The sequence below is a fragment of the Megascapheus bottae genome, chromosome X, assembly GCF_031878675.1.
Source record: "Megascapheus bottae isolate mThoBot1 chromosome X, mThoBot2.hap1, whole genome shotgun sequence".
Taxonomy (NCBI): Eukaryota; Metazoa; Chordata; class Mammalia; order Rodentia; family Geomyidae; genus Megascapheus; species Megascapheus bottae.
In genome coordinates, this window is record NC_143547.1 from 48,067,992 (window position 1) to 48,091,050 (window position 23,059).

The 23,059-nt window shown below is 44.1% G+C and overlaps 1 protein-coding gene across 1 annotated transcript in view; it reads left to right on the top strand.

The window, feature by feature from the left end:
• Positions 1-2,391: 2,391 nt before the first annotated feature.
• Positions 2,392-23,059, top strand: part of Nexmif (neurite extension and migration factor) — a 135,631-nt gene continuing 114,963 nt past the window's right edge. The window contains 1 exon segment of the mRNA XM_090326384.1: positions 2,392-2,520. The gene's annotated coding sequence lies outside the window, so the exon portion shown is untranslated.

Sequence of the window (23,059 nt, forward strand, 5' to 3'; positions counted from 1 at the left end):
GGGGTAGGGTGGTAGCCGGGAGCTGAAGAGCTCAGGGACAACACTCAGGTCTAGGGATAGGGCAGTAGCTTTGAGCTGAAGTGCATAAGGACAGCACCCAGGCCCAGAGTTCAAGCCCCACAACCAACAAAAAATAATAATAATTCATGTATGTTGCTTAGCATTTAATAAGGGTTTAGTAAGTTTTTATTATGGATGAGTTTTAGGGTTATACAAGGAGAGGTGAAAAGGATTAGGATAGGGCCTAGAAGTATAAAAGGGTCCTCCCTGCCCATACTGCCATTTTATGGCTCAGTGATGAAAGGCCCATGGAAGAATGCCTCAGATTGGATGCAATGTCTCTGACCTTGTTGGCAACAGGATATCTGTCACATCTGTCTCCTGTACTTTGCCAGGGAAAGAGAAACAGCACCCCCTCAACCACCTGTGCTGTTTCTGGGAAGGGACTTCTTAGAGGCTGCAGGCTCTGAGGAGCGAGATTGAACAGTGGATAGACACACATGAGATGTCAAAGGCTGACCTTGAAGAATGAAGCTGCAGCTGTGGAAGCAAGGAATCCTGAAATCACCCCCTACATGAGTGGTGAAGCTGGCCTTTTGGCAATGACTTATTGGAACAAACAGGGCATACATACAAAGTAGCTCGTTTCACCTCTTGGGCAGGCTGGTCGTAGTACCAACCAGTTCTTCTCTTGCCCTGGCTGTGGCGGTGGCTGGCTGTAGACGTCAGGCCCCAATCTCATTCTCCCTGGGTTTCATGCGTGCTCCCTCCGGAGTGGCTTCAGAATCTTTTGCTCTTTTTCCTAGCTGGTTTCCAGCATGTCAGAAGGAGAAATGACCAGCGAAGGAATTTTTCAATGACAACAGTGCGACAGATCTCATTTCCTTCTTGGCCATTTTGAGATTCCTTTATTCCAAAAAAAAAAAAAATCCCATCTGACTCCAAGTCTGTGTGTTTCTTTAACCCACCTTGCTTGAGCGGGTGAGAGTGCGGGGTGCGGAGGGGGGGGCAGTGTGGCTAGGCCCTGAAGTTAAGGGTAGATTGCATGGTTAGCTGCTTGGTGGACGATGCCATTGAGACATTCTTCGTGAAACTTACGTGAGCACCCTCTGTGTACACACAACTGCCCTTAAAGGCATGGGAGAGTGATGTCCGGCTGTAGCTGCGTGTGTGCCCCGGTAAGGATGAGCCAGAGGCGCGGTGGACTGGGCGGGCTTGGCGAAGGCGAGTGGGGGGCGGGGTGGGAGTGGGGAAGGGGGGTGCGCGCCCTTTATGACAGGTGGCCGCGCAGTGCGCGCTCCCGGGTGCCTGAGGGGAGGGAAGGGAAGGACAGACGGACAGAGTGGGACAGGGGGCATATTGGGAAAGGGACCTTAGACAGGGTAAGCGGAGAGCGGGAAGGAAAGGGAGGTTCGTGGGGTGGGTGGGTGGGGGTGGGAGGAGGGTAGAAACCGGTGGTGGTGGTTGGGGTGGGGGGGAGAGGAATGCGTCCAGCAAGAACAGGCTTGTTGAAGGAAACAATGGCAGGGGCAATAGCGATGGTGGCAGCCGAGGCAGCCTCAGTGTGGGCACCTTTTTGAATGGGCAGAGGCAGCTCTGGGAGAAGCAGGGAACAGGCAGCGCCCGCAGAGGCTCTGAGAAAAGCGGCAGAGGGAGGAGAAGGGGAAGGAGGGGGAAGAGAAGGAGGGGGAGGAGGGGGCGGAGGAGGAGGAGGAGGAGGAGGAGGAGGGAGGAGGCAGGAGGAGAACCCGGGAAGGAAAAACCAGTAGCAACAGCAGCAGCCGCCGCCGCCACCACCGCCGCCGCCACCACCACCACCACCACCACTGAGGCAGTAGCAGTAGAAGCAGTGGCAGCGTTTAGTAATAGCTGTGACAGCGACAGCGACAGCGGCAGCGGCGGGAGCAACCGCCCTCTCTCTCTCTCTCTCTCTCTCTCTCTCTCTCTCTCTCTCTCTCTCTCTCTCTCTCTCTCTCTCTCTCTCTCTCTCTCTCTCTCTCTCTCTCTCTCTCTCTCTCTCCCTCCCTCTCTCTCCGTCTTTCCCTCTCTCCCTCTCTCCTCGGGCGGACGGCTGCAGGCAACGCTCCAAACCAGCGGGCTCCAGCCCGATCGTGCAAAGGGGAAGCCCGGTTCCCGTGGCCGGCGGCGAGCGATCGGTGGGTGGTGGTGTGGGATCAACTCCCCCCCCCCCCCCACTCTGGCAGCCACTGAGGCTCAGGAGTTTTCCTCAGCCCCAATTCCGACAGCTCTGACTCCATCTACCGCGACGACACCGACAGTGATCGGGGCGAACCCTGAGCGATCGAGCCACCCGAGGCGAGTCCACCTGGCGGGCCCCCGCGCATGGAACTGAGGCAGCGGTAGCGGCGGCCGGTGGGTGGCAGCGGTAACGGGAGCAGCGGGGCGGCAGCTCGAACAGCTGCGGCAGCGACAGCGACAGCGAGCAGCCAGTCCTGCGTGGACTGCAGCCGCGCCAGCTCCAGCGCCTAACGACGTGCGCCTCGGGAGCCGGCCTGGGAGGTAAGTCCGATCGGCTGCCATATAGCTCTTCCCCCCCCCCCCTCCCCACCCCTTCCTCCCTTCCTTTCCTACCCTTCTTCACCCCAGCCGCTTCGGGGTGGCAGCAGTGGCAGTGGGGGTGGGAAGACACGGTGAGGGTGGAAAGGAATTGCGGTGTGTGCTGAGAAACCGATCGAGAAGAGAACGAAGGGAAAACCGAGCAGAGGGTGTCGGTGGACGAATGGCGTGCATGTGGATGTCTGTGTGCGAGGGAGCGAGGCTGGCGAGGGCTACACAGCCCGGCTCGCCCTGCCACGCACTGCAATCTAGGAAAAGGCCTGTGTGGTGGCGCCCCGGGTGGGAGGGGGAGGGGAAGGGAGCGGGCCGGAGCCGCCGCGCTCACACTCACACGCACTCACACACACACACACACACACACACACACACACACACACACACACACACACACGGCGGGGCTGCAGGAACTACCACCGTGCCTCCTTTCCTTTCAGATGTGACTGCTCTGCAAAGCCTGGCTTGGGAAGCCGTGGGGGGGGGGTTACAGACACATGGGGAGGGCGGCCACGGCCACAAGACACGCTTTGGATCGAGCGGGAAAAAAAAAAATCCACGCGGTGGCTTCGGTGGGTGTCCGGAGATGAACGCCCCGGGCCAAAGCTGCAGGAAAGGTGCGAAGCGGCATCGCGGATTTCTTCCCGCCCCCCCCCCTCGCGCCCGTGGCTCCGCCGCGCGCCACGCAGCTGTGGCCACCCCGCAGCGCCCTCCCCCGGGGGGCTTACACCATCTAGTCTGAGCTGCTGCCGCGAGGACAAGTTTTTTTTTCGGGGGGGGTAGGATGGGGGAGGGCTTCTCCTCCGCCTCTTGGCGATCGAGCCTCACCCAGCTTGTCACCTTTGCACAAATTGGCCCGTGGCCCCTTCCCGCTCTCAGAAGCGCTCATTCGAACGCTTCCTTGGGCTTTTGCTGATTCTCCGTGCCGCGCCCGGAGGCATGAAGGGCTGCTACTCCAGGAGGTGATTCACCCCAGGGCAGTGGGGGTACAGAGGACCCGCGGGATTCGACAGGGGAACCCCCTTCATTCCCTTATCCCCCCACCCCCCCGCTTCAAGAAAGTCTGGGAACCCGCGCTGCAGAGTTGGCGCCCTTGCAGCTGAGGAATCCAGTGGTTTCAGCATGAGTGCTTCTGTCTGTCTGATTCGTGAGGGACCGAATCACCCGCGCAAGGTTTTCTCGTCTTTTTCGAAGTTAAAAAAAAAAATGACATCCACATTTCCATATCAGCATTCCTGTTTTTAATTTAATTTTTGAATGGAGCTTCTGGTTACATTTGAGAAATAGTCTTCTATTTGGCCTCTGGACTTCGCCTCCTAAAGCATGCTGGTGAATTCCGGGCTTCACCGTGCACTTCGCTCACTGGCGGTTGCCGAATGTTCTATTTCCTAGACTTATCTGAAAAGACAGGATTTGTGTGCAGGGCTGACAAGGCTGCTTTTGAAAACCATCCAATGCACTTTAGCCCTGGGGTTTGGAATTGTTGCTTGTGTTAGCTGAAGGAGCAACACTGTGCCCATAGTTCCTGCAATATTTTGCCTGCATGAGAAAAGGGTGCTCAATCTTACTCTCCGAACTGCAAGAGACCATCAAGGATTTTCCGGGGCGGGGGAGGGGGGTGAATCACCTTTACATCTTTTATACATAGGGTGACATAAGACCAAATGTTTTCTTTACAGCGGTGACGTTCTTATAGCAGAGGAGAATTTACACTTATTGGGAAAAAATATTTTTAGAAGGGTCCAGAAAAAAAAACACTAAGTAACTGTCATTTTGCATATTAACTGAGAAACCGGCTAATCAAATAAAACTGGCTGAGTGTCTGAAACTCTATCCCAGTGAATATGTGGCTGTGAATATAATTAACCATCTGTCTAGTGAGCAATTTAAATTTGGGCTGGTACATTTTTATTACAGTGTCTAATTTCTGGAAGACTTGTACATTTTACCCAGCAGTAACAACAAAAACGTATTTGCTTACTAGGTCGAAAATGTACTTGTATGGTAGGGGTATTTCCTCTCCATTCCCATCCTCATATCTTTCCTAGCCTCCACACTACTTGACCTGGGAGGTCAAAATGAGCTTCTTGTTTTTGCAAGCAGCATACTTGCAATAAAAGAACTCAAACCAGCCCTGACAGTTAGTGCTTAGACATTTTTTTGCCCTTGCAAATACTTTCCAATATTTTGCCTTCCACAGAACCTAGTACATTGCACTTGAAAAGATACATTTTTGTACACATGCGTTTAGACAGCAGAGGGTGATTCAAGATCCAATTTCAAGTCTTGAAATTTGACTCCATTTACTTTGTCTTATTCTACTTCATTCTCTTCCTAGCTCTCAGGCAGCTTTACCAACTGCAGCCCCCACCCTTTTGTCCTTTCAGTTTTTAAAACATTAACAACGTTTAGATATATGATTTAACATGTCAAGAAATTGTCTTTTCAGGAAATCAGAATTGTGAAATATCATGACATAAAAGGAATTTATGCATATTTAAAATTGTCCCCATACTATGATTTTAAGTGGAGAGTTATTAACAGGAGAAAAATCCAATACTATTTGGGTGTGTGAGGGGGGAGATTAAATTTCACACACTTCCACCAAATACCTATTGTTCACATACCATAATTTAAACGGGCCAAAAATCGATTATGCAGTAGGCCACAGAAAAGCATTTAAAAGTAAACATTTTTAAAAACAAATATTTGCCTAAATTACAGCTGTGACAAATTGGTGACAATTATGTAAGCACATGGCAGAATTTGACATATGTCAAGTCTGTTAAATAAATCAACCTGTTCAATGAATAAATCTTCGATGCATCAGTGCTTTTTAACACGCGCGCGTGCTCACTCACACACACACACACACACACACACACACACACTAACAGAACACCGTTGCTTTCTGTTTTACCCTATCTTCCCTCTTTTTTTCTTCTCCCTCCTCACCATTGTCTGATTACCTGTAAACCACTCAAAGATCGAAGAGGACAGAAGGTACAGCACTATTGCCCGCCGGTGTAAAGGCAGTAGAAGAAGAGAGATAAGAAAAGCGATAAATGCTGGATTTAAAACACTCAAAGATGATCGCATGGAGCACACAATCTTTGTGCAGCTTCTATCCTCACTGAAGTATTTGCTTAGGGGAAAGGACTGCCTTAACCAGAGACGCATTTATTGTATGTTCTCTGCTCCTAATTTCGGCTCTAGTGAATTTTTTTTTGGTCTGTAAACCCCATAGTAAGAGGGAAAGCAATGATTCCAGTTGGCCTTTGACTTGTAAATTTAAACTTCTTATCTAGTAGCACATAACATGGTTTTTCAGTGTTCCTGATGCTTTTCCTATCTGAGACATAGGCATTCTAATTTATTTTGATCATTTTATCTTATGCTTTTTATTCTTTTATTTCCTCTGAAAAGTTACCCACCAGCTTCCTCGTTTGCCAGTTTCTCAGCTAGAACACCTTTTCAAACACAACATCTTAGGAACAAAGAACTTGTCCAGTTCTCCAAGTCTTTTCTCCAGGGCTGCTTGAAAACAAGTGGAAAAGACCAACTTGCTTAGGGCTATCTTTAAGGTCATACCTTTTCTATTGTGCGGAAGTGTTCTTTTTAGTTAGAGATGATCATTTCTCTCTTCTCCAACAAGGCTGATCAGGTATAGCAGTAAACCTACCACAACTTTACAGAATCTGGTCCAAGGGTAGTTAGCTGACATAGGAGAGAATTAGAGAAGTTGCCTTTTATGAATGATACAGCTTTTTCCCAGCTAGCTTCAGATATGGACGGATGAGGACATTTCCTTCTTCTCTCCAATCTCATTACCCACAGTGATTTGAAGGCTTTCGCTAAGGAATGTGCTGTTTATATTCTCCATAAGCACTGGTGCTGATCTAATGTCTTTTCTTTCTTTCCTTTCTGGTGGGAAAGGAGTTGAGTACTCTTACCCTTAAGTCACATCCTGAGCCCTTTTAATGAAGGCTAGAACTCAGGACCGCACACTCTCTCAGCCTGCTTGCTCACAGCTGTTGTTTGACCGCTTGGACCACACCTTCACTCTCAGCTTTTTAAAACACTGATTATTTTGGAGCTGGAATCTGGAGAACTTTCCTTTTTCTTGCCAGTCCTCAGGACCTGAGCACTGTCCTTGGGGTTTCTCAGGCTCTAGCTTTACCAACTGAGCCTCAGTACGCGGGTCTTGGTGCATGATAAGCAAGCACTCTACCATTAGGCCACACTCCCAACAAGAACTTTCCGTTAAATATGATCCTTCATGAAGATCCTAGCCTCAAGCCGAGAGTTTGGCTTAGTGGTAGAGTGCTTGCCTAACATGCACAGAGATCCGAGTTCGGTTCAATTCCTCGGTACCACATACACAGAAAAAAGCCGGAAGTGGTGCTGCGGCTCAAGGGGTACAGTGCTAGCCTTGAGGAAAAATCCCAAGGACAGGACTCAGGCCGTGAGTTCATGCCTCAGGACTGCCAAAAACAGACAGATCCTACTCTCCTAAGTATTTGGAATTGCAGGCATGAGCACCTGGCATTACTGATTTTTCCACCGAGTATTACACAAACTAACATTTGAAGTTTCTTTAGGTGTGTGTGTGTGTGTGTGTGTGTGTGTGTGTGTGTGTGTGTGTGTGTGTGATTCTAGGGGCTTGAACCCAGGGCCTGGGTACTTCTTCTGAGTTTTCTGCTAAGGCTAGTACACTTAAGCAACAGCTTCACTTCCGACTTTTTTGGGGTGTTTAATTGGAGATAACAGTGTCCCAGAGGCCTGGGAGCATGGCCTAGTGGTAGCGTGCTCACTTAACATGCACGAGGCCCTGAGTTCGATTCCCTGGAATCGTATACATAGAAAAAACCAGAAGTAACACTGTGGCTCAAGTAACAGAGTGCTAGCCTTGAGCAAAAAGTTTCCACGGACAGTGCCCAGGCCCTGAGTTCAAGCCACAGAATAGGCAAAAAAAAGTCTCTCAAATTTGAAGAGATGATTACATTTGCAAAAGCTCAGTCTATCCTTTCCCTAATAATCCTCGTTATTTCGGCCGCTGAGATCTGAGGGTCCTCTATTCAAAGTCAACCCAAGCAGACAAATCCAAAAGACTAATCCCCAATCAACCAGTAAAAAACCAGAAGTGGAGGGGTGGCTCAAGTGTCCCAACACCAGCCTTGAGCAGAAGAAGCCAAGGGAGAGCATGGGGCCCCGAGGAAGAGCTCGAAAACCAGTACAAACACACACACACACACACACACACACACACACACACACACACACACACCCCACAATATCTTTTTCAGAACCCCAGAAATGAATGATTAGATTCCAAGTTATTTCTTCCCAATGCAATAATGTATACATATACACATGCACACAAAGTGCTATGTCTAAATGCTGGAGAATGGCTGTTCTCACTTTCATGAAGAGTTGATAAGAGGTAATCAGGTTAAAGTTTAGCAGGAAAACTGAAGTTTAGAAAAAATATCCTAACTTTCTTGGTTGTTAGACAAGGCATATGGAAGTATGGATTCTTCTTTTCAAAATATGTTGGAAAAACTTGTGTGTAGCTCCCTGCATGTGTTTCCCTTTTATACATAAGTCTTTCTATTTGCCTTCACTACTAGAAGCAACAGTCTTTTTACACTGTTTCCCAATCCCAAGTATCTATGATTGACATTCATTGATCTAGAAACTATAGCCCACAGGACAAATTGGACCTTCTATTAAAAATAAGAATAATGTAGACAGCGAAGGAAAAGTGAAGGCACTTAGAATTTCTTTTTTCTTTCTTTTCCTTTCTTTTTTTTGTTGGTCTTGGAACTTGAACTCTGGGCCCGGGCACTGTCCTTGAGCTCTTCAGCTCAAGGCTACTGCCCTACCCCTACTTCCAGTTTTCTGATGGTTAATTGGGGATAAGAGTCTCACAGACTTCAGTGCCTGGGCTAGCTTTGAATCATGATCCTCAGATCAGACTCCTGAGTAGCTAGGATTACAGGCATGGTCCACCATGCCCGGCTTACAGTTTCTTTTCTTTTCATTTTATTTTTTATTATCAAGGTAATATATAGAGGGGTTACAGTTACATTCATCAGGTAGTAGATGCATCACTTCTCACACACTTATACCCCTTCTCATATTTTTGTCCTCATTTCCCTCCCTCCACTCCCTCCCAAAAATCTTGTTTTCCCCTCTTCCCTTTCCTATTTCAAGTAAACAAATAAACGTATATATAATATATCAGGTAACAAAGTCAGATACAGTAATGATATGAGAGTAATGTTAGAGTTTCTTTTCTAAAATGTTTTTCAGCATCTAAAAAAGTGAATTTACAAATGAATTTGAGTCAACATGTCAATAATTACCTTGACTTTCTGACCTATGCAGGAACTTAAATTTTTGGTACTACTAAATTCACCCTTCTTCCTAGTATTTACAATGTTATGCCATACATGTGTGATGTATTAACCCAGAGAATAGATCTCAATGTCTTGCTTAAGCAGAAACTGTCTGTTTAGCTATTAAAAACAGGAGCACATTCCAAAGGTATACTGCTTTACTGAGTAGAAATAAAGACTCATCACCATCTAGTGGTCCCTACATCTGGCATGAACTCCTATGGGGGGAAAATAATTTTTTATGCTAGACCTAGGGCTGGAACTCAAGACCTAGGCATTGTCCCTGAGTTGTTTTTGTTTGTTTGGTTGGTTTTTTTTTCTTAAGGCTAGTGCTCTACCACCTGAGCTATAGCTCCGCTTCTTTTTTGGTTAATTGGAAATAAGAGTCTCATGAACTTTTCTGCATGAGCTGGCTTTGAATCTCAATCCTCAGATCTCAGCCTCCTGAGTAGCTACAGGCATGAACAACCAGCATCCACTCCCCTGTGAAAATTTGATGGCTGCCAAGGATGCCCTCTTGAGAAAAGTGCCCGGTTCTGTATGTAACATTCATATACATTTTGAGAAATCCAATCAAGCATTGTGAGTGCAAAGCCTCTGCACTCGGCTTTTTTCAGTTGTAAAAGAAAATGTCCTGTTGCATGGCTGCTGCGGTCAGGGTAGTTTGAAATGGAAATCATGAAAATGACTCTTTCAAACCACATGTTATTAGTGTACTTAGAGTCCACAGCCTTCAGCTACATTTTTCTGATTAACCTTCACGAGCATTTTTATTATGAAACAGAGCCACTTAGTGTTCACTTGAACGTTATTAGTTTCACAAAAATAAGTTGTCTCATTTTCTTAAATCCTTGATTTGTCAACTTTCACATTCTTAAAAATACTTGTTCAGTCAGGAGCAGGTGGCTCATGCCTATAATCTTAGCAACTCATAAGGATGAGACCTGAAGATTGTAACACAAAGCAAGCAAAGTCTAGAGACTCATTTCTACTAAACCACCCCCCCTACACACACACCTGCTCAGTGTTGTGTGCCAGTGGCTCAGCCTTGTTGGGAAAATCTGTGAAACACTTATCTCCAATGAACCACCAAAAAGCTGGACATGGATCTGTGACTCAAGGGGTAGAGCACCAGCCTCGAAGGATAAAGAGCTACAAAACAAATAAATACCATGCTGTGCAATTCATCCTCACAAACCAATTAATATATTTCATAAAAGCTCAATCATGACCATCTGTTCTTAACCCTCTTTTATAAACTGCCAGCTCTAGATCTTTCCCTTAACCAAGGGGCTGACAAAAATAGTAACCCCATCCCAGAACCAATTGTTAAATATGGTGATGGGTTCAAAAAGGGAGGTGACCTTCAGATACCCTTGAGAGTTAGGAGCCTTTGGGAGTGTTAGTCATCCTGGAAAGAGTCAGAGTTCATCTTAGAACTAGAACATCATATATTGAATGAAAAGCTTAGTATCCTGAGCAACTGTCTTGCAGTTGGGATTGTAGTAATAGTTCATGAAGAAATGCGTATGGCTTCTTATCTTAGCAATCTGGACAATTGCAGAATATGAGAGTTAATAGTATCCTCAGTCTAAGTGGATCTATTAATTAACGTGTATAATTCAAACCAGCTGGATTTCTTTTTATTTTGTTTGTGTGTGTGTGTGTGTGTGTGTGTGTGTGTGTGTGTGTGTGTGCGCGTGTGCGTGTGTGCCCCAGTCCTGGTGCTTGGCCTCAGGACCGGGGCACTGTCCCTGAGATTTTGTGCTCAAGTGCTGTACTTCTACCCTGTTGTAGTTCATCGGAGATGAATCTCACATGCTTTCCTGCTGCCTTCAAACCACAGTCCTCAGATTTCAGCCTCCTAAGTAGCTTGCATTATAGATGTGAGCCACCAGTGCCAGGCCTGGCATAGATTTCTTGAGGATCTACTATATATTAAGCATTGGGAAAGCAGGGTGGGGGGACACAGACAAAGGGATAAAATAAATTGCCCTGTCATGGGTAATAAGCTGAGTCTTTTGCCATGTGAATGTACGCTATTTTTTTCCCTAACTCACTGCATTATTTTTATTGCTTCTATATTCTTCCCTTGGAAAACAATTGCAGATGCTCAGTTTTTCTAACACAGCAGGAAATTCCTCAACAAATAAGTATCTCTAGCCAGATTGAGATTTCCAGCCTCTGTGGCACACTCTGCTCTTGCTCTTTCATTGACTTAGTAGACCCTATTTAATAGAGAGTAATGTGATTCTTTTCCAGGCAATTCTCAAGCAAGATTTTTTTTATCAGAGCTATCATTGATGAGGTGAAATTACAAATAGCGTTAGCCATGAAGTATTGACAATTGCCTTAAGATTATAGCGCATAGTGTTACTGACTTCTGACTAACGAACGCACTGTCCAAAAAAGCCAGCTGTCCATTTCTAGTAAGTTACTCTTTTTTTGTGGGTCATAGGGCTTGAACTTGGCCTGGGAGCTGTCCCCAAGCTCTTCAGCACAAGGCTACTGCCCTACCCTTAACTCAAGCCCCACTTCCCATTTTCTAGAAGTTAATTGGAGATATTGGAGATAAGAGTCTCAGGTCCTTTTGTGGCTTGGCTGGCTTTGAACCTTGATCCTCAGATCTCAGCCTGCTGAGTAGCTAGGATTACAGATGTGAGCCACCACACCAGCTTTACTTTTTTTTCATTACTGTATATTAATTGTGCAAAGCCCATTTCACTGTAGCATTTCATGCATGCCTACATTGTACTTTAATCCAATTAATCCCCTTTATTGCTCTCCCTCTTTTCTCTGCCTTTGCTTCCTCCCATTTTTTTCCAATGGCTTACAGTGGGTTTCTTTATGCCATTTTCATACCTAGGCACAGCATTCCAGTCCCATAGTTGCAATCATGTTGTATGTAGTTTAGATGCTGTATATGGAAGAAAGAAATCATATGACCTTTTTCCTTCTAAACCTAACTTATTTTACTAAGCATGATATTCTCCAACGATATGCATTTATCTTTAACTGACATAATTGTATTCCTCTTTATAGCATACTAATACTCCATAGTGTATATCTATTCCAGATGCCATTTGCATTCATTAGATGAAAAGTCTCTAGGCTGATTCTATAGCTTAGCTATTGAGAATACTGTGCAATGAGCATGGGTGTGCAGATGTCTCCATTGTATCCTGTCTTACATTCTTTCACATAAATACCTGAGTGGTACTGTTGGATTGTAGAGTAGTTCTTTTTTTTTCTGCCACTCCTGGCACTTGAACTCAGGGTCTGGGCACTGTCCTTGGGCTTTCTCAAGGCTAGCTACCCTTGAGCCTTAATACCAATTCCAGCCTTTTCTGTGTATGTGATACCAAAGAATCAAAGCCAGGGCTTTGTGCATGCTAGGCAAGCACTCTACTACTAGGTCACAATCTCAGCCCCTTGTAGAGTAGTTCTACTTTTAATTTTTTGAGGAACTACAGACTGATTTCCATAGTGGCTGGATTTAAATTCCCACTGACAGTGTATAAGGATTCCTTTTCCCACATACCCTTGCCAGAATTTTTTTGGCGGTACTGAGATTTGAACTCAGATTCTCATGTTTGCTAAGCTAGCATTGTACCACTTGATCCATGCCTCTGGAATGCTGCAACAACAACAAAAAATAGTGACATTTTCTGCCAGGCTAACCTCAAGCAGCAGTCTTCTCGATCACAATCTCCTGAAAAGCTAGGATTGTAAGTATGATCCACTGCTTCCTGGCTGTTGCTGTGTTCTTTTTGTTGTTGGTGGTGGTAGTCATGGGGCTTGAATTCAGGGCCTGGGCACTGTCCCTGAGCTCTTCAGCTCAAGGTTAGCACTCTACCATTTTGAGCCACGGTGCCACTTTCCTTTTTTGTTTTTGTTTTCTAGTGGTTAACTGAAGATAAGAGTTTCATGGACTTTTGTGGTCTAGCTGGGTTTGAACCTCGACCCTCAGATCTCAGCCTCTTGTGTAGCTAGGATTACAGGTGTGAGCCACCAGCACATGGCTTGTTGCTGTGTTCTTGATGACATTTTGATTTGCATTTCCTTTATGAAATGCTGTGCATTTCTTTGAGTGTTTATTGATGGTTTGGGCTTTTTCTTTTGGGAGCTTTCTGTCCACCTGCTCATTTGTCAATTGGGTTGTTCATTCAGAGTTTGTTTGTTGTTTTTGCCAGTCCTGAGGCTTGAACTCAGGGCCTGAGCACTATCCTTGGGCTTTCCTCGAGGCCGGCGCTCTACCACTTGAGCCACAGCAACACTTCTGGCTTTTTTTTAGTGCATGTGGTACCTAGGAATCGAACCCACAGCATTGTGCATGCTAGGCAAGCTAGGCCTAGCTTGGCCTACCACTAGTCCAAACTCCTGGCCCCAGAGATTTTTTTAAATATATTTTTATTGTAATTAATAGAAGGGTTAAATGATATTTCCCAGATAAATGGTGCATTAATTCCCATACATTGATACCCTTTCACATGTCTTGGTTCCCATTTCCCTTCCCCCCTCTCCCACCCCTCATCTTGTTTTCTCCTGTTCCCTATCCAATTTCAGATAACCAAATACAAATATATCCGGGCCCCAGAGATTTTTGTGTGTCTGTACTACCTGTAAAATATACTCTAGTGACTTTCCTTTGTGGTGCAGTAGGCTTTCAGTTGGATACAATCCCCTTTTTCAATACTTGCTTTTATTTGTGACCTATTGAAACCCTATCCAGGAAGTTAATTCTTATGCCTAATATCTTCCAAGTGTTTCCCATAGGTGTTTCAGTTTTAAGTCTACATTAGATCTCTGATCCACTTTGAATTGATTTTAGTGCAGGGTAAGAGATAGAGGTACAGTTTCAATCTTCTATATGTGCAAGTTTTCTTAAAACCTTTTGTGTGAGAGGCTACCTTTTCTCCAGTGAATTTTTGTCCACCTTTATAAAAAAGAATCAGCTGGGGGCTGGGAGTTTGGCCTAGTGGTAGAGTGCTTGCCTAGCATGCACGAAGACCCGGGTTCGATTCCTCAGTACCGCATACGTAGCAAAAAGCCAGAAGTGGTGCTGTGGCTCAAGTGGTAGAGCCCTAGCCTTGAGAAAGTCCAAGAACAGTGCTCAGGCCCTGAGCCCAAGCCCAGGACTGGCAAAAAAAAAGAATCAGCTGGATGTTTGGGGGCTTATTTCCCAATCTTCTATTTCATTGGTCTAGGTGCCTGCTTTTGTGCCTGTACCATGCTGTTTTGCTTTCTGCAGCTTGGTAGTATAGTTTCAAGTGAGATATTGAGATACCTTCAATATTGGCCTTTTTTCCCCTCAAGACTGGTTTGACTATTTAGGGACTTCATTATGAATTTCAGGATTGATTTCTCTACCTCTGTGAAGAATGTCATTGGAAGAGCTGGAGTGTAATTCAAGTGGTAGAATGCTTGTCTAGAAAGCACAGGCTCTAGCCAGGCATGGTGGCTCATGCCTATAATTCTAGCTACTCAGGAGGCTGAGATCTGAGAATCAAGATTCAAAGCCAGCCTGGACACAAAAGAACTGAGGTTCTTATCTCCAATATCTCCAATTACCCCCCAAAAGCAGGAAGTGGGGCTTGGGTTTGGCTCAAGGGTAGGGCGGTAGACTGAGCTGAAGAGCTCAAGGACAAGGCCGAGGCCCAGGGAGAGGGTGGTAGCCTTGAGCTGAAGAGCTCAGGGACAGCGCCCAGGCCCAGTTCAAGCCCCATGACCCACAAAAAAAAAGAAAGAAAAAGAAAAAGAAAGAAAGCACAGGCTCTTAAGTCAAACCCCAGTACTGCCAATGAAGAAAAAACAAATTAAAGAATGTCATTGAAATTTTGAAGGATATTACATTCAATATAGTTTTTTTGGTAGTAAAACATTTATTTTTTTAGGTACAAGAACAGCACTTGAACTCGGTAGCTGAAGCTTTTGCTTGTTGGCTGGTGCGCTCAAAACTGAGCAACATTTCCAACTCTCATTGGTTTGTTTATGAAGTATAACAATTTTTGTAGTTTTGAGATTCTTTCAGCTTCAAAATCACAGCTCAGGCAAATAGGGATATTATGTCTTACTTTATTTGGTTTCCTTTTATTTCTTTTCTTTTTTCCAGTCCTAGGGCTTGAACTCAGGGCCTGGGCACTGTCCTTGGACACTTTTTGCTCAAGGCTACCACTCTGACATTTGAGCCACAGCACCACTTCTGGCTTTTTCTGTGCATGTGATACTGAGGAATCGAGCCCAGGGTGTTGTGCATGCTAGGTGTGCACTCTACCACTAGGCTACGCTGCCGGCCCTCCTTTTAATTTCTTTCTGTTGTCTGATTTCTTTGGCTAGGATTGCAGGATCATATCGAATAAGAGTAGAAAGAGAGGATGTATTTCTCTTGTTCCTGACTTTGGAGGGAATGGTCTCAGTTTGTCCCTGTTAATATGATGTTGCCTATAAGCTGGTGATATGTACCCTTTAGGTACATCCTTTCTATTTTTAATTCCTCAGAGGATTTTTTTTGGTCATTCATGGGACTTGAACTCTGGGCTTGTGTGTTGTCCCTGAGCTATTCAGCTCAAGGCTACCACTCTACACCTTTAGCCACAGCGCCACTTCTGGTTTTCTAATGGTTAATTGGAGATAACAGTCTCCTGGTCTTTAATGCCTGGACTGCTTTGAACCATGATCCTCAGATCTCAGTCTCCTGAGTAGCTAGGATTACAGGCAGAAACCACCATGCCCAGCTCCTCAGAGGTTTGTTCTTTTTGTTTTAATTCATGAAAGTTTATTGAATTTTGCCAAAGGATGTTTCTATCTGTTGCGATGATCAGATGATTTTTCTTTTTGATCTATTTGTGTGCTCTATTATGTTTATTGCTCTGTGTATGTTCAAGCATTTTCATATCTCCAGACTGAAACTAACTTGATCATGGGATGTGATCTTTTAATGTGTTGAATTTGGTTTGAAAGTACTTTTTGAGAACTGTCACATCTATGTTTATCAATATTGGTCTGTACTTTTCTTTTTTTGATACTGTTGTGTAGTTTCCTAGTTTTAGTATTAGGGTAATATGGCCACATACAATATTTTTAGAGCACTTTGAGGAAGTTCTTTAAAGATGTGGTAGAATTCAGCAGTGAGTCCCTCTACTCCTGAGCTTTTCTTTGTTGGGAAAGTATTTTGTTTCAGTACCATTTATTGCTCATTAGCAATCAGTTTAAGTTATTTATACCATTTTGGTTCAATTTTGGTAGGTCATTTATGCCTAGAAATTCATACATTTCGTCTAGAATTTTTTTCAATTTGTTGAAATGTTTTCAAAATATTCCCTTATGATTTTCTGAATTTTATTGACATAAATTATAATATCCCCATTTTCAGATTTTTTGAGTGCCCTGTCTTGGAGTTTGTACTCAGGGCCTGGGCACTATCCCTGAGCTTCTTTGCCCAAGGCTAGCACTAGCACTACCACTTGGGTCACAGCTCCACTTACCATTTTTTGGTAAGTATCAATGAGTTTATTGCCCAGGATGCCTTTGAGCCACAATCCTCAGATTGGGGCCTCTTAAGTAGCTAGGATTATAAGCATAAGCCACGGGTGCTCAGCCCATATTTGGTTTTATTAGTTTGAGTCTTCTCCATTATTTTTTTGGTTAATTTTGCTGAATGTTTGTCCATTTTATTTATTCTTTCAAAGAATCAACTCTATTTCCTTAATTTGCTATATTGTTCTTTCGGTGACCATTTTTTAAAATGTCCAACCTAGTTATATTTTTTTTCTGCTTTATGTGAAGCTTATTTTTCTCAATAAAGAGCTTCCATATAAGGTCAAGTTTTTTTTTCCAGTCCTGGGACTTGAACTCAGGGCACTGTCCTTGCACCCTTTGTGCTCAAGGCTAGCACTCTGCCACTTGAGCCAAAACACAACTTCCAGCCTTTTCTGTGTATGTGGTTCTGGGGAATCGAACCCAGGCTTTGTGCATGCTAGTTGAGTATACTACCACTAGTCCATGCTCCTTCCCAAGCTCAAGTTTTTATCCCCCCACTCTCCTCCCCCCCCCCAGTTTTATTTTTATTCCTTTCTATCTAATGATTTAAGGACTGGCTTGTTTTCCTTTTTAATTTCTGAGCTGAGGTATATCATTATGTTGCCTATTTGGGATCTGATTTTCTGATGTAGGCATATGTGAGTATAAAGTTTGCTCTTAGGATTTCTTTTCCTGTGCCTACAGGTTCTTTTTTTTGCCAGTCCTGGGCTTGAGCTCAGGGCCTGAGCACTGTGCTTGGACCTTCTAAAAGCTAGAGCTTTACCACTTGAGCCTCAGCACCACTTACAGCTTTTTTCTATGTACGTGGTACCGAGGAATCGAACCTGGGTCTTTGTGCATGCTAGGCAAGCATTCTACCACTAGGTCAAACTTCCAGCCTGTGTCCACAGGTTCTATCTATTGGTACGAGTTGCATGTTGAGGTCACCCACTATCACTCTGTCTGGTTCTATCTGTCCCTTTATGTTCACTAATGTTGGTTTTATGAAATGAACTTAGTAGCATCCATGTTTGGTATATATGTATTTAGACAGATTCTATGTTTGTGAATGATCCTTCCCTTTATCAATATGTATTGCCCTCTTTATTTTCTCTAATTTTTGCTTGACATCTGCTAGATACCATATGAGTATGGCTACTCTTGGTTGTTTTCAATTTTCACATGCTTGACGTACCTTTTGCAACTTTTCACTTTTAGTCTGTGTGTCTTTGGTTGTGAAGTGTTGGTTTTAGACAGCAAATTGTTGGAGCTTTCTTTTTTAATTTAACCAGATAATCTGTATCTGCTGCATGGGAAGTTAAGCTAAACGTACACTTAAGGTTATGATTGAGAAGTATTTCCTATTTCCTATTTCTCTACTGTTTTTTAATCTGGGTTGAGTCTATTGTTTCTTGATTTTTTTTCTTGTCGGTTGTGGGACTTGAACTCTGGGCCTGGGCGTTGTCCCTGAGCTTTTAAGCTAAAGGCTACCATCCTACCGCTTGAGCAACAGTGCCTCTTCTGGTTTTCTGGTGGTTAATTGGAGATAAGAGTCTCATGTACTTAACCTGCCCGGGCTGGCTTTAAACCATGATCCTCAGATCTCAGCCTCCTGAGTAGCTAGGATTACAGGCATAAGCTACCGCACTGGAATTTAATTTTTTTTCTTTTGTCATTATTCATCTTTGGGTTCTTCCACTTTGCTGAATTAAAAGTGCTTATCATATGTTATCCATTCTTATTCTGAATTTTATTCTTTCCTGGATCTCATCTTTGTGACTATCTTTATTCCGCTTCTATCAGCACAGGCTGGGTGGACATGAGCTTCTTTCATTTCTTTCATTTATTCTTATCTTGAAGGTTGTTGTTTCTGCATCAAAATTGAGAACTGATGAATACATATTCTTGAAATATATTGGTCTATGCTTTCTTGTCTTTTAGGGTTTGTGCTGAAAGATCTGAGGTCATTTGTGTGTGTGTGTGTGTGTGTGTGTGTGTGTGTGTGTGTCTTTGTGTATCAGTTGGTGTTTTTCTCATATCTTTCAATGCATTTTTTGTTCTCTAGGCTTGGCATTCTATTTATGATGTTACATGGAGATTTTTTTTCTGGCCATTTTCTTTGCCAGTCCTGAGGCTTGAACTCAGGATCTGAGCACTGTCATTGGACTTTCTCAAGGCTAGAGCTCTGTTACTTGAGCACCACTTCTGGCTTTGTCTATGTTTGTAGTACTGAGAAATTGAACCTGGGTCTTCGTGCATACTAGGCAAGCACTCCTACCACTAGGTTAGACTCCCTGCCCTGGCCATTTTTTATTTGGAGTTTAAAATGCTTTCTTTACACGAGCATCTAAATTTTTTCTGAGATTTGGGGAATTTTCTCCTATAATTTCATTGAATAGATATCCTATGCCTTTAGTTTGTTTTTCAGTTCCTTCTACTCCCATGAATTCTTAGTTTCACTCTGTTGATTATGTCCCAGAGTTATTTGCTGTATTTCTTATCCATATGGCTGATTTTCTTTTCTTTCTTTTTTTTTTTTGCCAGTCCTGGGCTTGAGCTCAGGGCCTGAGCACTGTCCTTGGACTTTCTCAAGGCTAGAACTCTACCACTTGAGCCTCAGCACCACTTCTGGTTTTTTCTACATATGTGGTATCAGGAATCGAACCCGGGTCTTCGTGCATGCTAGGCAAGCACTTTAACCACTAGGCCAAATTCCCGGCCCATGGCTGATTTTCTTATCTGGGTCTTGAATAGACTTCCTAACTCCATTTATGTATTTGTTTGAATTGTATTTGAATCACTGCTACTTTTTAAAAAATGTGAAAGGGTAGCAATGTATGTGAATTAATGCACCTCCTAAATGGCAAATATCATGTAACCCTTCTATTAATTACAATAAAAATATATGAAAAAATAGGCCCTTACGCTGGGTGCCAGTGACTCACACCTGTAATCCTAGCTACTGAGGAGGCTGAGATTTGAGGATCACTATTTGAAGCCAGTCAGGACGAAAAAGTTCCTGAGAGACTCTTATCTCCAATGAACTACTCAAAAATGCCAGAAGTAGTGCTGTGGCTCAAGTGGTAGAGTGCTAGCCTTGAGCACAAAGAGACTCAGGGACAGTGCCTAGTCCCTGAGTTCAAGCCCCACAACTGGCCCAAACGAAAATAAAACAAAATTTTAAAAAATAGGCCTTTTATTTATTTATTTTTATTTGGTGGACCTAATTATTTTCATCTTTTCTCAGGACTTCATTGCTTTTAGGCAGATGCTCTCCAACTTGAGCCACACTCCTAGCCCCGGCTTTTGAAATTTTGTTCTGGGATTTGGTTATTGAGTGAGGTTCTGAAGGAACAGTCTTGCCTTGCTCTTTCATAGTTTGTGTTTGTACATTGTTCTTTGCACATCTATTGGGGATGAATTTCTCTTTTAACTTCTCTCAGATGAAAGACAAAGCTGACTGCAGGAACAAAGTCACAATTCAACAATAAATCATGTATTTAAACATAGCAAGAGATAATTATAAACCTAAACGACTTCCCCAATAAGGTTGTAGAGGAAAAGAACTTGTGTTTTTTGAGGGAAATAATTGGAGCTTTACAGTGGTTAAAAGTAAATGTATTATAAATGAAGTAATACAATGATAAGAGTTGGAAAGGATGGAAGTATGGAGATAACAAGAGAAAAGAGAAAGTATAAGAAACAATGGTACTCTGCACATCACCTTTATGATAACAATAAAAATTTTAAAAGCATATAAAAAGAAATAATGGTTTGTGAGAGCACTGTGTAAGTATTACAGAGAAATTGAGAATGGTTTGAGAATGAGGGGGAAAAAAACCCAAAACAACCTATATTTCTTGCAGAGGAAAAGTGTACATACAGACTGGGTCCTGTCCAAGTGTCTGGCATTCGCCAATATTTAGCCATCAGAAAACTATCTGTGTCCTCCTAATGTATTTTTAAAATTTGTCTGTGTGTGTCAGTCCTGAGCCTTGAACTCAGGGCTTGGGTACTGCCCCTGAACTTTTTTGCTTTTTGGTAGTTAATTGGAAAGAAGTGTCTCGTGGACTTTTCCTGCCTGGGCTAGCTTTGAATGGTGCTCCTAATCTCAGCCTCTTGAGTAGCTGGGGTTACAGGTGTGAGTCACTTGGTACCCAGCTTAAAGGCCTATTTTTTTTTTAAGCATCAGTGATTCAAATACAATTCAAACAAATACATAAATGAAGTTAGGAAGTCTAACTGGCTCTCTGCCCTTATGTATTTTGTCCTGATTCCCAGTGAGCAAGAGCTTGCAGCAAATCCTTCCTAGGTAGAGCTAGGGGTCAGTTTGCGAGCACTGTAGCACTCTGTGCTAACAGCAACCGTTTCTGAGACACAGAGCTGCTAGGTGGGCTTGGCCCTTGGTGGGTGGAATGCTTTGGGGTCCAAGCACGAGATGTTTCACGTTCTCAAAGTGTTCTGGTGAGCAGGAACACCTGCCAGCAAGATTGCACCACAAGGAAACACCACAGCACTTCCCAACCCTGCCTGTCAGCCTTTCTCAGCAGGGCAGCTTTTTTCAACAAAGGTTAGGGACTCTGGTCCACTAGGGGGGATTGTTTTCGATAAGTGCAGCCTCAAGCATGTAGGGAAAATAGTGCTTCCTATCATGATCTTGGGACATCTTTCTGCGCAAGTAAGGCTACTTCCTGTAATGGTGACTTTTGGATACAGGATGAGCTAGTGGCAGCTGGCTCAGTACACACTGCTGTCAATTTGTGCCACAGGAAGCCTGCACTCTTCCATTTCTCAGTAGAGCCTTTCAGTCTCATGCAGCCTTTCCCCTCCACTCAATGAGTTCCGTGTGTGTGATGCAGTCTAAATCCCCATTGATTTGCTGAGGCCCTACTGAGTCTCAATTGGACTTTTACTTGCTTAATAGCACTATGGAGGGTTTATGGGTGTTGGAGGTAGAGAGGAAAAACAAAATGAACACCAAAGAAATGGAAAGACTGTGTGTAGGGTGATTCCTCTGCGCAGCACCTAAGTGAGGAGACACAGAAGCTCTCCTGCTTGTGAATGCCAAGTAGATCTGCCATCATTGACTTTAGGCAGAGTGTCATCCGCAGAAGCAGTTTGCCTCACCAACCCCCCACATTAGATTTGAGGTTTGTAAGAAGTTATGGGCTTAGCCAGGTGCTAGTGGCTCACGCCTGTAATCCTAGCTACTCAGGAGGCTGAAATCTGAGGATCATGGTTCAAATCCAGACCAGGCATGGAAGTCCATGAGATTTTTATCTCCAATCAACCACCAGAAAACCGGAAGTGGCTCTGTGGCTCAAACGGTAGAGTGGTAGGCTTCAGTTGAGGAACTCAGGGATGACGCCCAGGCCAAGTTCAAGCCCCATGACTGGCAAAAAAACAAAAACATCATGGGCTAATTTTGCACCTGGAAATGCATGCTCCTTTGTTTTACTTTGTGCCCACCTCCCATCTTTATTCCCTCTTCCCCTCCTAAGGAGACTCAGGGTAAGACTTGAAAAGTTTAGTGGCTTTCCTCTCATGCTTTTCCTTCTTCTTGCTCTTCTACTATTCTGCCACCTCCTGAAGCTCTACCTTCCATGTTCTCTTCAGGACATAGTCTCTTCTGAGTCATCTGACTTTTCCATTGGAGGTGGGGGGCAAAGCAATGGATGTTTGTAATCTACCATCTTGCTCACTTCAAGTCAGTTTTTAACTACCTGATTGATAGTTTTAAAATGATCAGAAACGCTGATGGATTGGCTTAAATGGTAGACTGTTTGCCTAGCAAGTATGAGGCCCAGAGTTCAATACCCAGTTCCACATTGCATGTATGTATGTAAGTAAATGTTATAATTAAACCCTCCTTGCACATCTAATATATGTTAATACATTCTTTTTCTTTTTTCCCAGTCCTGGGCTTGAGCTCAGGGCCTGAGCACTGTCCTTGGACTTTCTCAAGGCCAGAGCTCTACCTCTTGAGCCTCAGCACCACTTCTGGCTTTTTTCTATGTATGTGGTACCGAGGAATCCAACCCAAATCTTCATGCATGCAAGGCAAGCACTCTACCACTAGGCCAAACTCCTAGCCACTAATACATTCTTAATTGCCAAAAATAAACCAGGCATTGGTAGCTTATACCTGTAATCCTAGCTACTCAGGCAGCTAAGATCTGAGGATTGCAGTTCAAAGCCAGCCCAGGCAGGAAAAGTCCATGCAACTCTGATCTCCAATTAACCACCAAAGTGGTAGAGTGGCTCAAAGTGGTAGAGTGCTAACCTTGAGTACAAAATCTCAGGACAGCACCCAAACCCTGAGTTCAAGCCTCAGGACCAGCAAAAGAAAACAGCTACAGGGGCCGGGAGTTTGTCCTAGTGGTAGAGTGCTTGCCTAGCATCCAGAAAGACCCGGGTTCGATTCCTCAGTACCACATACATAGAAAAATGCCAGAAGTGGTGCTGAGGCTCAAGTGGTAGAGCTCTATGCTTTAGAAAGTCCAAAGACAATGCTCAGGCCCTGAGCTCAAGCCCAGGACTGGCAAAAAAAAAAGAAAAGAAAAGAAATA